At 42.0% G+C, this 11,875-nt stretch overlaps 1 protein-coding gene across 21 annotated transcripts in view; it reads left to right on the top strand.

Annotated features, from left to right (window-relative positions):
* The first annotated feature begins 160 nt into the window (after positions 1-160).
* The window catches only part of PRRC2C (proline rich coiled-coil 2C), a 75,192-nt gene continuing 63,477 nt past the window's right edge, over positions 161-11,875 (top strand). For 12 of the 21 annotated variants that reach the window (XM_080407292.1, XM_080407291.1, XM_080407290.1 and 9 more), the window contains exon 1: positions 165-332. The gene's annotated coding sequence lies outside the window, so the exon portion shown is untranslated. Of the gene's footprint in view, positions 333-11,875 lie in introns of all 21 variants that reach the window. The other 9 variants (XM_080407300.1, XM_080407309.1, XM_080407288.1 and 6 more) reach the window with 6 other exon arrangements.

Here is an 11,875-nt window from a genome sequence, read left to right as displayed (position 1 = left end):
TCGGGGCAGCCGCGTCCCCGGCACCGCTCCCGCCGGCCGCAGCGAGCTCTGTGCCCGTCCCGCCACCCCGCGTCGCCAGGGGGCGCGCCGGGGGCGCCCGCCCGACTGCGGCACGGCGCGGCGCGCGTCACGTGAGCAGCGGGGGCGGAGCCCGGGCGCGCGGGCGCGGTGAGGTCAGACGTCGTTGGCGCCGGCTTGGCCGCCCGCCATCTTGGCCCCTGTGTGGTAAGCGGCTGAGGCGCGGCGTCGAGGCGCCGGGAACGGCAGCGGCCTCGCCGAGTCCGGGAGCCCTCCCCGGGAGGCCCGAGCGCCGGCCCGCCGCTGCGCGCCAGGTAAGCGGCGGCCCCTCCGCCTTCCAGCGGAGCCCCGCGGGCCTGCGGCGCAGACCGGTGCCGGCAGGGAGCGGGCGAGCGGCCTGCGCCGCATGGCCCCGGGCGGAGGCGGCTTCCGCCCGGCCTGGCGGCGGCGGCCGGCCCGCGGCCTGTGGGGAGGGGGGTGCCCGTGGGGGCCAGCAACCCGCTGCCCGCCGCGGCCGGGCGGCGGGAGGCGGCGGAGCGCTGGGCCCGCGGTGGGCTGGCGGGCGGGCTGGGCTGCTCCGCGCCGCTGGGCCGTACCGCACCGCATCGCCGCCTGGGGCCGGCCGCGCCCGCGCCGGGCACAGCGCCGGGCCTTGCCCGCGGGCGGCGGGAGGGGGCTGCGGCGGGGGGGGCGGCCGAGGGCCGCGCTGGCGGGTGTGCTGCTTGCTTCTCTCGCCCTTCCCCCACCCCCACGCCTTTCCTTTTTAACGGCTCCAGGTCTCCCTCTCTCTCTCTCTCGAGGGAGGTTGCTCGAGAAACGTGCCGTCCCCTTCGTGCGTTTGCGCTCACTTCGTGGCTGTGATTCTTCCGCCAGAAACGCGGGGGGAGGGGAGCCCTTTCTTACGGGGTGCGGGAGGCGCATGCAGGGCATGGCGCTTTGCTTTTCCAACTCTGCAAGGTTCGGCCACAGTTCTTGAGGTGCACAGTAAAAGGTTTTTCCTGGGTTGTTAAATGTAGGACTGAGGGAAGCGCCGTTCAGGAAGGCATTGTTTCTGTTCTGAGGGACAGGATTTGTGGGGGTGGTGTGAGTGGAGCCGGGGCTGTTCTTACTGATAAAAGATGGTGAGGGCATGGTTAGATGACACGGCTAAAATTCGGCCAGCTAGTCTGCAGTGGGCATGATGCAGTGGGCATAATGGGAGCCATCACCGAGGCATGCAGGGACTGAAAATCTTGGGGCTAAAGAGGGCCCAGATAGTTTCCGATCCAAGCCCCCTTTATGGGGAAGGGGCACATGCATGAGAGTGTGGTGCTGGACATTGAATGGAACACTTCAGTTTTTTCTGGTTTGGTTTTTTTTTCTTTTTGTGTCTCTCACGTGTTCTGTAGGCTTATTCCTTTGTGAAAGGTTTTGAATTCTATATCCTTGAGCAAGGAGGATAATTTTTCCTTGTTTCTTTTTGATTACTGGGGTCAGATGAGTATTTTAGTAGGAACTAGCATTATTTCTACCAGGAAAAAACAGGACTCTAATTTTTAATAGCTTTGTTTCTTCTGCAGTGAGGCACCAGGCCTACCCGTTGTCTAGTCCTAAGAGCTCTGCTCAGACAAGAAATTGCTTCTGAAGGAGGGAGGAAACAGGACATGATCTCATTTGTCCATCAGTGAGAAACAAAAGGATTACCGCCTAATACTGACTGCCAGGAGCTGAATGGCTGTCAGGTTTTTTTGAATTACATAGTCTAGAGACTTTTCCTTTATTAATTTTGGGGTGTTTTAGTGCAACTCTGCTACAGTCTTCTTGAGACTAAGGATTCTATCCCAACATTTTGAGAGTTCTTTGAACTTGGTGAATGTGCAGTGGAAAAGGCAATATGTCACAGAGTCATAGAATCGTTTAGGCTGGAAAAGACCTTTAATGTCATAGAGTCCAACCGTTAACCTGGCATGGCCCCTCAGAGTATTGTGTTCAGTGCATGTACAACTGCTTTGGTGGAGATGTGGGCTTAAGAGGTGGCTGTTTAAATCGAAGTGAGAACTTGGTTCTCTCCCAGGCCAGCAGTTGTGTGCACAGGCTAGGATTACTGCCTCTGTTTGTGTGTCTGTCACGTACAACTGCCTTAGTGTAGATATGCTCCCTGTGTAAAGTTTATTGCTTTGGTAAATAATAGCTCATAAAGTATGTATAAATCTAGAGACAGTCACTTCTGTGAGTCTTGCAAATGTAAATATTCTGTTTCTTCAGTTTAGTAGCAGTTTATAATGTCTTTACTCTCATTTAGACTCTATAACAGGAACCCTTGCTTTTTTTAGAGCAAAATAGTCTACAGTTTTAACTTGGTTGCTGGAGTCCTTGTTCAATGGTACATACTTATGGTATGCATTTTCTTCTGTAGGTCCCGTTTCCCCACAGCCTGAAGTCTACTGGGGAAAGTGAAACAGGTCACAACGAGCAAGGAGTAGGTGATATAGTTCGGAAGGGAGCTCTTACATAGATTCTGTTCTGTCTGTAGGAATGCTATAGGTCAGGTCAGTTAAGAGAAAGAATGTAAGTCAAAGCAGTGGGCAAGTTGTCTGGGGTTGACTTCAACCAGATATCCTAGGTTACTGAAAGTACAAGCCCTTTGTTCTGGAATAACTACCAGGAGTGATGTGAAAGTGGAGAGAGGCTGGGAAATGTAGTCTAAATACCATATAAGGGTGGTGTGGATAAGAGGTTTAGATGTAGAGATAAAAAGAAAAGGTAGCTCTTGCAGAAGGATTAAACCTTTGAGTAGTGTATTGGAGATAAGTGAAGAAAAAACATTCCTCTTCTTTTTATTGAAGGAAGAGTGGGACATCTTCAGTGGCCGTATATAGTAGTGGAGGGTTTGAGGGGAAAAAACCACCTCCACCCTGAAAATGCACCACCTTTCCACTAGTTGGGGATGAATGTTGGGCTTGTAATGACGGGACTGCTAGTGGTGTTTTACTGGTAGAACCAGTTGTTCATCTTCTGTAGGAAATTCTTTTCTTCGTTCAGCTTCATGCTCTCTTTTCGGGTTTTTTTGGATCTGGGTTTCACAAAACCCTGTAGGATTTTCTCATGGGTGAAGGCAGGTATAAAAATAAAAGCTGAGGTTTGTGTGAGGAGGTGGGAGGAAATAATACGGGGCGCCTGTTGGTGAAATGAAAACCGAGTGCACAGAAGTCTTAAAAAAAAATGCATAAAGAGCAGAGAAAGATGAAGTCCTAATAAAAATCAGATGAAGACAGCTTTTATGTCTATGAAGAACAGGCTAACAGAAATAGACTGTTTTTATTACAAATACCTCAACCATTACATAACACTCTAACCAAATGCTAACAAACTAGTCTGTTACAGATTGCAAACATGTATTAAAGGGAGAAGCTGTATATCGTTCACATTGTCCATGTTTTTATGTATCTGACACTGTCTTGATTAACGGTAGAATTATACCGCAAAATCAACATTATATATCTTCAATGCAAAATATGATGGTGATAAATTTTAACTTCTGTGTATTTGAAAATAACGTGGGCTTCGCTTTCAGGAAGTTACAGCATCAAAGACCGGAATTACTGCGATTTATATTCAGGTACATCAAATGCACAAGTAGTGCCTGAACTGTGGCATCCCTTGGTGCTGGGTGGCTGAGAGAGGGGGCGTCTTTTGAATGTATCTTTAAGTCAATGTATAGCTGATTCCTAAGTGAAATGGCAGCTTTACTCAATTTTTAGTTAGGTGGGCTGTAAGATGTAGTTCATCATGCTCAGATATGCCAAATGGTTTTTCGTAGTAAAACCAGCAGCAGTGGCTGGGTTGCTCATTTTTGCCACACTCTGTGCTTAAACTAGCAAATAAAATTTTCTCTGCTTAGAAAATCAAACCTGTTCAGGCTGTCCTCATTAAATCATGTGAAGAGCTACAGCTTGTTTTAAAATTAATATTTGGGAAGCACGTGACCTTAATATTCCTAGATGTTAGTGTTTGTAAGTTTTAAGTTACACTTTCAAATTATGTCTGTAGCCTTAAATTGTATTTATAGGAGTAATAGTTTAAGTTATTCTTCACAAAAGAAACATTATTCAACTGATTTGTATCTTCAGCTAATGTGGAAGTGCAAGAATATCTTCATTTTGTTTGGGAAGCCATGGATTTTCTCCCAACTTAAGACTTGATATGCTTTAGGACTTTATATTTCTTCTATTTCAGAGGAACCATATGTTCCACTGAAGGACCTCATTGTCTTTAGATCAATGCATTGATGCTTTCATTTGAAAAAAAACCAACCCAACATTTTATTTACAGGGCTTGTTTTATAATCGTATTTACAGGGCTTGTTTTATAATCGTGTTTAGGACAGCCTGTGCTTCCTGTACAAATGTATCTGGGTGTATATGTTGGTGCACAGCGGAAGTGTTCTAGTGAGGAGGAACAATAACATTTTCTCTTGCCAATGTGTGTAAATAATCTGTAGGAAAGATGTGTTCTAGTAAGAAAAACTTGCCTTTGGTTTGTGGTATAGCTACTTGGTTAATTTGCTGGAGTCACCTTGGTTAGGAGATGTTTTTCATGCCACAAACCAAGCTATCTGTGGGGGCAGAGCTTTGTAGCATGTGCTTAACTTTGGATAAAGAAAAGTTTCTTGATGAGTATTTTGATAATATATTGAGCCTTAATTATTTTCCTACTGTGTCTTGAAAGCGGAGTATTGAGGGACATCTGGGATTTTTTTTTTTTTTCTGAGTAGAATAAACAGAGAACCAAGAACTGAAGATGTTAAACTTCATCTGTAGCCATTTGGCAGATGCAAGTTAACTCCCATGGAAAATGGGTTCTGTAATGCTGAAAGGCAGATACATAAGCCTGGGTATGTCGATAAGGCTTTTCTAATTTAGCTCTTAATCTCATTTTTTCTTTTTTTTTTTTTTAACAAAACATGATTGAATCCAGTCTAAAGCAGAGGGCTGAAGCTGACCCTTAGTGCAATTAACCAGTGTTGTCCAGAACTGTTGTCAGTGTGGTTTTCGCAGCTGCATCTTTTACATGCTGAGCAACCTTTCAGTGAAGGAGATGGTTTCCGTTCAAGAAACTAGTGAGTCACAGAGAAATGTGTACCCAGAGATCCAGAGGATAACGGGCAGCAGGTAAAGGGACTGTTTGTGAGCAGTTACGAGCTCTCTCCAAGCTGGACCAGACCAAGAAGAAAATTCTACCACCTTTGTGTGCACAGGAGCGAAGGTTTTTTTTATTGATGCTGTCGATTGTGTGCTATAAGCTGCATTTGGCAACCCTGGCTCTCACTGTCACAGTGGGAGTATTTAAAAGCCTTAAAAGAGAATGTACTGTAACATCTCATAATACAGAGGAGAAATTATGATTATTTTTGATGTATGTGAATCAGGTTAGGAAGTTGCAGGTAGGAGTTACAGGCAACATGGAATTTGGGTATTGAGCAAGGTGGGAAGTTTTGAAGGTGTTGACAAGTAGCTTAAGTCATTACAGAACTGGTTAGAGTAACTGTATTGAATGTTTCATTCCATCATGCTAAGGTTGTGCACAACTCTGTATAATGTTTGTTTGTTCTGTGAATTCCTGCTGTTGATGAGTGTACTTCCATCTTCAGGTTGGACCTTTCAATAACAAAAATATCTTGAGAGTGTGAACAGAAGGAAGTTAGAAAAAATAGCTAGAGAAGTAGGAGATTAATTTTGGGACATCTGTTCTAAAGAGAGATGTAAACCCTTAAGGATGTAGCTCTAGCGTGGTTGTGGTGCACTTCCAAAATATTCTGAAAGAGCTCATGGACAGAAGAGCTTGCATGAACGTTATTTCAAAACAACATTTAACTGATTTCTGAAGTCAGAAACCTTAGATGTAACTATTTATATTACTTAAGGACTGATCTATGAATAGAGGCTTTCAAAATACAAGTTTCGTATAAGAACTTTAACTTACTTGCAGCTGAGGTTAGGATTACTTTAAAGGTGCAGAGAAGTATGATGTGGAGAGGAATCCACTGCTCAGAGTTGTGGTTCCTTGGGAAGAACACTGAAACCAAGTGTCACTTTCTCTGTCAAGAAATGTTAATTATTACAGTGGGGCTTGGAAATTGTGGTAAAGGAGCAGGAAATGGAAGTCTTGAAGAAGATTCTTTGAGTTATTCACAGCAAGGAATAGCTTTAACATTTGTCTCTTAATCTGTCCTGCCCTCTTCCACTGTCCAATTCAACATGGAGTGCATGTGGAGGGTTGGAAATATGCCACCAGTTTAAATGGCATTGTTTCAGAGTTTATGATAAAGTGCAAGGGCTTTTGCCCGTAGGAGTGCTAAAACAAAAGGGAAAAAGGAAACAGCAGAAAGATGGGTAATTTTAAATAGCTGCAACTTCTGCTGCTCATCTGTTGGGAATCTGGTCTATTTTCATGTACCTATTGATCATCTTTCATCGGCTTCCTAAAAGGAAGTGTTTTGCATTGAACATTGACCGACTTAAGGGGTCAACTCTTGTTCAGCTCAGCTGTTCCTGGTAACTTATCCCAGCCAGCTGCCTGCAGAGGAACAGATCCTGAGCACTGTTCAGCCCACAGCTGGAGTCAGATCTGCTGAAGTGCTGCTGGAAGGGAACTGCAGCTTGCTGTTATTCTGTATGTTTAGAAATAAGAGCAAATCCAGTAATACATGGAGACTTCTTGCTCATACCCTTTTTGCTGTAGGGCACAAGCCATACTGCTTCCTTTATTCTTGTGAATGGGTCATCACCAGTCTGATTATTCTTTCCATGCAATTAAATCTCAATGTAGCAAGTGCAGAGAAGTGCTGACCATTTGAATATTTTCAGCACTGCCATTTGAACAGACATGGGAACATCTGTATTTCGTCAGTTCTGTAGCTTCTTTTGCAGCCCTACTGTGGACTTCCCTTTTGCTCCCCTGTTCTCGGCCTGATAGAGCAGCTGCTACTGAGGATGCCACTGAGAAGGAGACTCCCTGTGTTGCTTTCCGTGGGTATGAGGAGAACGGGTATGCTAATATTTTTGCCTTTCCAAGCTTCTGTTGGACTGCGTGATGCAGTTGGGCAAGAAACAAAGTGGTACTTGTGACAGCATGCTGAGTGCGTTCGTAACTTTTTTTTTTTAAGGGACTGTTTGTGATCTTAAACATTAACAGATGCTTTTGTAGAGAGCGGCTTTGGTCGGGATAAACTGACCTAAATTACTCTGCAAGAAGCCTACTAAATAGTTCTAACTTTCTCAGTTAAAAAGAATCCTGGTAGGTAAGACAGGTAGCATTTGTTTTCTGTATTGAGAGCAAAGTGCTGCCTACCAACCTATTTCAGTACTGTACTTTGATAGCAGGTACATGGCTTGTTTCTGCAAGAATTTGCCTAAATTTATTCTCTTATCTTTTGCTCAAATAGGCAGCGATTCAGTTTGGGGAGCTTTGAAGTTTTCTCATTCTTCTCAATAATGGAAATTTCTCTAATAAATGCTTTTGCAAATCTTGAAAATAAAAGTCTCATTTGGCATCTGCAAGTTGAAAAGCTAATTGGGTGAAAGCACTTACATTGTTCTGTTCCCAGAAGTAATGAGAATGCATCTCATTATGATGCTTTCTTTAATTGTATAGAAACTGTTCTGTTTTTTTTTTTTTCTTTTTTTTTTTTTTTCTGGTCCTGGCTTTCTTCCAGCACTTTAGAACTTCTGCCACAATTAAAAATTTACAATTTCAAAAAGTTTTTTAACCAACTGCTTGAAACTGGAAAATCAGAAATCTGTGTTGCAAAAAATCTGCTCTAATGCTTAGTGAAAAAGAAATAAAGACTTGTAAAGAATTGTCAGGCTAAGAAGAAATGAAATAGCCTGCCTTAAAAGTGAGCTGCAAAGAAGTTTTGGATCTTACGTTTTCAGAAAAGAATACGTTTTTAGTGGAGATGTAGTTGGTAATCTTGCAAAACATCTAAATTATTCTAATTTATGTTTGAGGATTATCAGAACATGGCAAGAATAGCTGGGTTGTGTTACTGCCTTAGCTTTATGGTGTGCTAGTTCTGACTTATGTGTGGCATGCACTGTCAATCTCTTTACTTAGAATATATTGAAAAATCCTTTCTGGCAAAGAAGCTGTTTAAATGTACTTTGATAATTTGAAAATGGTCTAGTACTTGAATGTTTCCAATGCAGTTAGTGGTTATTAATCTCTGTTATTTTTACTTGTGATGTGGTGGTGGTATTAACTTTCTTTCCGCTGGTCTGATTTAGGTAGAACAAATGAGTAAATGAGCTAGATGCTTGCAATACCAGTGAAGGCTGTAGTATATTTTAGGTGGTCGCTGTCCCCCCACTGGTGAAATTTTATTCCAGTAACTGCAGTGTTCTCCTATAATTTCTCATGTAATACAGTTTGTAGTCTTTTCAGGCTCTGGAAGCTTTTTACTGATGTATTGGTGAGAAACAAGATTGGTTTTGCATTGCTGCTTTGTTGTGTCTCAACCTAAACTGGGAATTGCTCTGAAAACATTCCACTATCCTGTCAGACGCTGCTATTTGAGTTTGCTAGCAGACATACAGAGAATTCTTCCTTTAAGCATGAGTCTGCATTTACTTCAGTCATCAGTGGGAAGCTATCTGGGACAAATGCAACCTTTCAAAACCGTGACTGTAAGGACAGAAGCAAGATATACTGGATCAGCTTTGAGGTTGGTGTGCTGATACCAAGATCATTCTGGTCCATTCCAGTAGAGGTGAATGCTGAACCCAACCTACGTTTGGTGTGGTGGCACACACAGGGTTCTAATTCTCACAGTTTTATGGTGCCTGATACATGCAACTATGGTGTACAGCTTCAAACTTGTAAGTCCATTCTGTTTATTGTTTGGTTATATGCAAATTCCATTGGTATATTAGCCTAAAGAACTACTGTCATGTTGCGAACAAGTTTGAAAATACAACCAAAGTAACTTTTCTAAACTCAAAAGCCAAATTAAAATCTCTTCTGTCTACATCTTTTAAGCCAGTCATACACTTTTTTGGCTACACAGAAGGTTGAAGACTTACAGCTGAGTCTGGACGTTGCGTATTTCTCTTCTTGAAGGTACTTGAATGCTGGAGTATGTAGAGGATTTCTGTATGAGTCTTGTGCACCAATAGGTCCTGCTGCTAGAGATGACAGATGTTGTATTTTCAGTTCAGAATTATGATGTAGATACTCTAAGCAGAATGTTTTTTTAAGGAGCTTGTTTATTTAATTTGGTATAAGTTGCGTAGTTACTCTTGAATTTACTTACATGGACTTCAGGCATTTGGGGGGAGGGGTGCATGTGGCTTTGTGTGAGCGGTGAAACATGGAGGTGTAGTATTAAGTCTAATGATGTTCTGAACTAGAAAGTTGTAGGCCATAGCAGAGGCTTTTTTTTTTGTAATACTTTACCCTTTTTTCATTATCTATCTTCTACTAATTCAATATCTATCTTATACTAATTCAAAGAATTACATTCTACTGCTGTTTTCGTCTGAAAATCTGGAAATAGCATTTAATCTGACAAGCAAGAAGAGGAGATTTGGAGCTCTAAGTTTCATCGTCTGTGTTTAGGTTGAAGATACAACATTGAAGCAAGTTTCTTAATTTGACCTTGTTTGATACTTGACTTTCATACTTGTACTTTCTAAAATTGATTTTTATTTTAATGGTAAGCTCATCTTTCAAATACAAAGCTATTGTCCTTCCTCTACAGAGGATGTAAATTTATTAGAAAATGGACTAGAAAGAGTGAAAACCTTAATGTAAAAACACAAGAGCTGTAGTCTGAAGAATTGTTTTTCTCTGCTGGGAAGAAGGTTAGGGCGGCTTGGTAGTTAGTTGGTCCAGACCTCATTCACTGCCTGTTGCTTTCTTAGGTCTCCTTTTCTGTAGTGATATGCTGCCTCCTTACAGATGATGATTGTTGTCTGGGAAGCCCCAATGAGTCTGTATCTTAGTAGCTACAAATTAAAAGTTAAAATATGTTGTTGACTCTTGGTTAGCTTCTGAATAGTAAGAGTGAAGCTACCCGTCAAAAGTTACTAGCCACTCTGCTAATTTGAGTCACAAATTTGAGGTGGGAACTTCAGCTCAAATAATACCCTGCAGCAAGAACTGAATTCCCATTGACACTAGCAGGAGATAGATGCCTGCGTAAAATGGAAACATTGTGGCTTTAGACTGAAAATGTAAACTGAAGTTTACTATCAGCTAAGCTCTTCAGTGAGAAGAGGTGGTGCCAGTGCTTTGTCCTTCCAGCTATCTTCCTTGCGAAAGAGATTTTTTTTTTCCATTTGAACTACTTCTTTACTGTCTTCATTGTGTTTGATGTGATAAGGATTTAGAAGACCTGTGTTGGATGCTATCACAGCCAAAAGAACTCTGTTGCAGGGCTTTGGAGAGCACCTTACTTAAGTTTCAAGAGAACTTGCTTCACTTCAGTATGTGGCCATCTCTTTACAAGGATGACAACCTTTAAAACCTGCTGCCTTTGTACATCTCAGACATGGCTTTTTGTTCTTTGATAATTTGTAATGTGTCTTCTGTAGCCAGTCCTATTTATTTTGAATGTTTCATTGATAGCACTTTGTACATTTCAGATTTGAATCTCCTCTAGTGATAAGATTGGGTTTGTCTCAAATGTGGAAGAATCTACAGCCAGAAGAGTGCTTAGAAGTGTAATTACAAAGCTAAAGTAGATAGAGGTGTTACATCTTCTGCATGTACAATAGTTGAGAACTGAATAAAATTTTTAGGGACGTGCTTCCTAATTACAGCATTTTGTTCTTAAGAATAGCTGCATTTATGTTTGAGTGCCTCTTTACATTATCTCCTTCCTTCCTTGTAAAAAGCAAAAGTAAGTATAAGAGCTGTATTGATGAACAGCTGCTCTTATCCGGTAGAAAGTGGGAGACTAAAATTGGACTACTGGTGTAAAACAGGGAAGAAAGTGACATACATAAACGTTGAAAGCATTGAGTCCCTGGGTAACAGTATTGGCGTAGGTAATATTTAGATAGTATTTGACAGAAATATTGTACAGCTTTATTTGATACTGCAAATACAAATGTGGAAAGAATTATGCTGAAACTAAATGAAATTAAAGCTGTCCTTTCTCATCCCAGAGTTCTTAACTAGCTGTACTGGCCCGTGAGGGGAGGGGATAGGACCATAACCTCCCTGTTACCTGAGGTCACTTCAGAAGAAGATTTCATACAGTACAGGTATCAGACCATTATCTTAACTAAAAAAAAAGCAGCAGTGTGCACAAAAATATTTAGTGCATTTTTGACAGTTTTATGGCCAATATGAGTTTATCCTGCCTGTGGCTTCTTGATCCATTATTACGGGCACATTTAAAAAGACATGCTGAATCATGATTGATCCTATGGATTAAGGGGTTTTTTGCAGGGCTGTTCCACAGGAACATGATTTCTGTGCATGTTAAATGAAATATTAATGCACATACAGTTAAATATATATATTCAAATCTGTGGATAGAGGCAACTCTGAGGTTTGCATGGTTGCTGTCCTTGTATCTGTGGTTTTTTTACTCCAGCCAGCTGCTCCTAACTGATTTTTCCTTTTGTTTTCAAGAATGCACTGGAAAAAAATAAATAGAACTGACTATTTTAGTCTGTGCTAATGTTTTTCTGCTGCAGGATGTGTCCTAAAAGTTTATTTAAAAAATGTTAGTTGCTGCTGTTAGTGCCATGTTAGATTTGAGACACTTCTAACAAGTTCCCTGAGATGTGGTTTGTTGCTGGTTGTCCAGTTGCAAGACCATACTCTAGGTGACTAGTATTTCTCACAGAAGACAATTCAACAAGGTGCT

This window comes from Falco punctatus (assembly GCF_963210335.1).
Source record: "Falco punctatus genome assembly, chromosome: 11".
Lineage (NCBI taxonomy): Eukaryota > Metazoa > Chordata > Aves > Falconiformes > Falconidae > Falco > Falco punctatus.
This window is presented reverse-complemented; position numbering and strand designations above follow the sequence as displayed.